Genomic DNA, 5,765 nt, shown 5'->3' on the forward strand with positions numbered 1-5,765 from the left:
CTAATGAGCGCGGGTTGAATCCAATACTCAGAACTTATGAGCACTCATGAGTGTTGTAGCCCCTTGTCCAACATCTTGGACCTCTACAAGCCAACCCATGACAGTCTTGATTCATATCTACTTCCAACATATGACCGACTGTGGATAGTTTGAATAACTTAGTCAATCAGGAAGAACGACCTAGTTATTCTGGAAGTCAAAACATGCAAAATGAAACACAATAATAATAGAATCTAATATGGTATCAAAACCTATGAACATAAATAAAACACCTTTTATTTATCACCATATGATTACACATTATTCATTGTATACTGTTTTAGCTATCAACTTTATTCTTGAATTTAAAACAATAGTTGTCCCATGCTCCAAGCATGTACACTATGTTTTCTAAACACTAGTCATGCCATACACCAAGTATGCATACTATGTTTGTCTATGATCTTCACTTTGTGAATTAGATCAATTGAACATAACTCCAATGATCCTCTTTCACAGTCCCAAATCCTTACTGCAAATGCAAGAATTCCAAATTCATGCCATTTACTGAAATCTGTTAGATTCTAAACTTATATGCATTGATCCTCCTGTAATGATTATGCACAGAGTCAGAAAGACTTGACAACAACCATTACAGAGCATTCCAAGGAGATCAACTCCTTGGAAACATCCTTCTTGCATTAAGTTTCCTAATCTTACACAGATTGAATAATTTCCAACTTTGAAACATTTCCATATTCCATTTTGACTATCACTTCTGAACAAGAGTTGCCTCCTTACAGATTATGTCAATATGGTCCTTCCAGAATTAACACTATACTTCCAACTGTCCTTGAGCAACCAATCTTTGGTAAACCTTAGATTGTCCTCGACAATTGCTTAATCCTTTTAGTTATATCCAGTTCTAGACCTTTTCCCTTCTTAATGCCCCAGGCATTTGGAAAATTTTAGAAAGGATAAATATAGCACATGTAATCGATCCTATATCCGAAGCATATGGGACACGAGTCATGATGTCTCACATAAAGACTAAACCAGTCTTTTGCTATAACATTTCCATTTCTATTTGCCAAGTTCTCATAATTCAGATGATGAAAAGGGATGCCGTAATCATAATCGAATTTTAGAACGCAAATAATGGACCCATATATAGAATTTCCTTATGTTGAGTCATTCCAACATGAAATTCATATATATATATCCTTGACTAAATACGACTTAAAACCTCAATCTAAGCTTTTAGAATTGAAATGAAGTATAATTTACTCTCCCTTAATTATAGCAAAACAACTTTTTCAACCCCTGCAGCCTCACGAATTGAAACTTTTGTTTTCTATAATTAACATTGCTAACTTGCAATCTTTATCATAATTATCATGCTCCCACTAACATGATGATTATTAGCATAACACTCATGCTCCCACTAGCTTTGACATGTAATCAGAAATCAGCTGGACTTCTAGAAATCAATACTTTATTGACTTTCTTACCAAAGTTCAGATTTCTGATACTAGATTGCTTTGATAAAACTTTATCAATATCATACACCTTATCTTAGATAGCTCAGGTGTGTCTAAACAATTTTAAGAACTATGAAAAGGGATGCCGTAATCATAGTCTCGATTGTTTAGACCTTTACCACTTCTCACAAGTCCATGTTAGTGTGCTGGTTAACCACACACGCTCCACTAACGACTTTGAGAATGCAAATATCACAATTGCTATCTAGCTAAAATCTACTTAGTGAAAGTGTTTCCTCACCATCATTTTCATGAATCGGAGAGAAACATTATGACACTTAGATTTTATGGTGTATGAGTTCCTATCCATATGAATTTTGTCAAAACCATAATCACAAGACAAGGTTACTGACAAATCCACACTTATATGGATTAAACTTGTGCAATCTTAAATTCTTGCCATTTGGCAGCTCAAGGGCCTGCCATTGCTTCCAAGTAGCTGTGCAACCAATTAAGAACTCTCAGAACTCCTATGCAAAGCCAACTTGAATAGACACAGACATGTCGACACGATAGGTTATAAACCTCAAGTCGTGTGCTAGTGAAGAACTTCAGGTTTTATTCTTGATTAGTTCTTAAGACTTTCAAGACCTTTAAGACTCCCACTGTCCTCTTGACATATAAGACTTTCTTGTCAGATATTCAAGAGATAGTGTGGATTCTAATCAAGACAAACACTTCACACAATTGGCCTTAGTTGGTCTTTGTTTTATCCAAAACATCACAACTTACCAATTTCAAATGTACAAGAGTAGAAAACTTTTATTCTTACATTTAACAAGTGTTTTAAACCTTCTTTAAGACATGTCACTCAAGTTACAATCTTAGAGTATAATACTAAGAATTGTTTTTGGAACGAAGTATAAATCATCTTCTTGATTTAACCACTTCAACAATTCATAGCTCCTCTTCTTAGCTACCAGAATGCACTTAGAGGATGAATTGTGATAAGGTCTCTTAATCATTAAGATGATTATATAACATGATACTAAAGTACTCTCCCATCTTTTCAGATTTGAGAAACTTTTATCTTTCTGCCTAAGTTGATTCTTCTTATTCGCTCTGCCATACATTGAAACCTTTTCCAATGTCTCAGAATTACACTTAAGCTTGTAAGTATAACCATATTTACTGAATTTTAGTAAATAATGAAGAATAGTCTTAACGATTATTTGTGGTGGGCTTGATCAGTGCACAAGAAAGTGTACTCGATCCTTTACTTGACTCACACATCCATGTGAACAAGTAGTTAGTCTTAATTTTTCCAATGCTTGAAAGTTCTTATTCATCATGTTATACAACTTGCATGATTCCAAGTTTCTATCCAACTGAAACTTAGGTGATGAGAATCTTTCCTTATTTGGTAAATTTAGACACTACCACAAATGAAAGAATCAAATTCATATGTCCACTCTTGCTCTTAATGGAATCTTATAAGCAACAAAAGTTTTCACAAATGCCATTGTAAGGATATTTTAAAATAAATAAAATCAAAAAAAAATTCTTTTATTTTAAAACTTTGCGGAAAAACTATCCTTACAATGCAAAAGCACATGAAAACTTTGTTGTTATTTATTCCTAAGCAATATATCATAACTCTTAAGAAGTAGCTCAAGAATCCGATCTTCAAACTATGCGATAGAAATTCATCTATGCCATCAGATTCAGCATATTCTTTCTTTAAGTTTCTTCACTTTTTCTTTGATTCTTAAAACATCAACATGTGACCCAGTCACATCACGTATCAAGAATCTCAGAATAGAAACTTAGCAGAGTTAGATAGTGGACTTTACCCGAAGTAGAGTCAAACTTATTGACTTTAATATCCTTAGGTAAATTTGGCAGTTTCGCAACCAATGCCCCTTTCTTTGGCAATAGACCCTTGATAATGGGACTATCTCAGACTTAGCCGTTCTCTTTACCATTTGGTCAACCGAGTTGACTATGGCCGATCCCTTTCCATTAGGAAGAGAGAGCTTTACTGGATATCCAATGTCATCATTGTCAATGTCCATAAAGTTTTAGGAAGTTGATCTTAGCAAATAGATAAGATCATTAAGGGTCTTGTCATAGTCTGTTTCATAGGAGTCCCAAAGGAACTCACTATGTGACTTAGAAAATAGTTGAGTCACCAACTTTCTCAAGACTTTGACACCCAACTCTCCCGGCTTGTCAATATCTGACTACATCTCCAAGATGTGATCACATATAGACCTTTGCTTGAGTGACCTTAAACTTTTCAAGAACTTGTGGGTTAGGGAGAATAGTTGGAGGAGGTGAAAGAAGTATGATTTCCATGGGACATCATCTTCATTTAGGAAAGCTTGTTTCAAGAGATTTGGGAAGATCATCTTTTGGGAGATATTCAAGAGAGTTGATTTAAAGTCCTTAATATAACACCCAATATGAAATATTAAGGCTAGGACCCAACAACCTATTTATAACTGGAAGAGGGATGCCGCAATCCAAGTTATAAAATAGTTGAAGGTAGGTAAATGACGATTTACCAATTTCCACCATGAAAAACGAAATATAATTAAGTTTTAATTGGATTTGAAACTCCTAGATCTTTTGAGATACATTGAACTTTCAATGGCATGTTTGAATCTCGATTGTGCCCTCTCAAGTTTGTGACTGGGATGCCGAGGATCACAAACAAGGTGTGAATAACCATGCAAATTGACTTGGTACCCTTAACTTTATCACCTAATCGATGTGCCGGTTAACCACACACGCTCCACCGATCTATAATAGAGTCAAGTTACCCTTTGCCACTCTTACTAGTCCTTATTAGTGTGCCGGTTAACCACACACACTCCACTAATGACTTGGTAAGGTACAAAGTGTAATTTCATGGGTTAGCACCTTTTCACATTTTCCTAAGTAACTAAGATTGGGAATGTACAAGTGTTTAGTTACTTAGTATTTATCATTAATACTTTTAATGAAGGGAGAATTATAGTCCTTTCATACCCGTTCGGCTAACGACCCTCCACCAGTCAAGGAAGCGGTGGGTGAGAGTGGACACCCATTAAACTGCCATTTTATAGGCAGTAACCTTATACCCCCCTTATAGACCGGCTTCGTGAATGAGGCCTACTAACGGTAAGATTGACTTTATCTTATACATATCTATATAATTAAAATTATGATAATAGTATAAGGGTTTGAATTTTAACTTTTAAAATTCTAAGGGCAAATTTGGAATTAAAGTATTCATAAGAGAAAACTTTTCAAATTCCAAAACTTGAGGGCAAGTTTTGAAACTATTCAAAACTAATTAATTCCATAACTTATGTGTTTAAAGTAGTTTTAATTAAAAAAAACTCTTCAAGTTCCATAACTTGAGGACAAGTTATGGAAGACTTTAAACTAATAAAAGAATGTAACTTTTCTTTATTTTGTAATTTATGTAATTAATTAAGGTTACACATTTTATTACTTAATGAAGTGACTCTTGAACCTCCATAACTTGAGGACAAGACTCTTCATTTTTGTAACCATTACCAACGTTTATGAGTTTTATGAAACTTAAATGTGACTTTTCATATAACTTGAGGACAAGTTACAAAAACACATTTTAGAATCAACTCTTAGATTAAAATGGATTGAAAACACATAATCAATTAACTTTTCTATTAATCTAAGCAACTCATAAGAACAAGATAATTTAATCAAACTTTTTCATGTAATTAGCCTAATCACTAAACTAATACAAAATATGAATCTATTGGCAATTATCTTTGAAATTGGATTAGTATGAACATTACCACATCAAAAACAGGATTATAGGTTCAAAAACAGCTTATGGTAATGTTCCTAGTCCATTTCTAGCCAAAAAACTCGAAGATATGCTGTCAGGGGCTCCTACTCGTCGAGTGTATCAACCTACTCGCCGAGTAGGATGATTTTCTTCATGGACTCGGCGAGTTCATCAGTGGACTCGGCGAGTCCAGTGCCCAGAATGCCCGAAATTCGACTTTTTTAGCATTTTTCAGCAATTTGCGTCAAGTATAATTGAAAACAAGCCTAGGCTCTGATACCACTGATGGGTTTTGAGCATTCTAACACTCCTAAGTGTACATGAAACCCTAAATACCTTGGATCTATGTTTTCTCTATTATACATGCAAATATGATTATCCAAGGTATTATCCTAACTAGCATACCAAAACATTGATACTAGGATACTAAAATAGATAGAATACATACCTTGTTGTTGTTGCTTGACTCCATGAAGCTTGAG

The sequence above is a fragment of the Lactuca virosa genome, chromosome 4, assembly GCF_052849685.1.
Source record: "Lactuca virosa cultivar CGN04683 chromosome 4, Lactuca_virosa_CGN04683_v6, whole genome shotgun sequence".
Taxonomy (NCBI): Eukaryota; Viridiplantae; Streptophyta; class Magnoliopsida; order Asterales; family Asteraceae; genus Lactuca; species Lactuca virosa.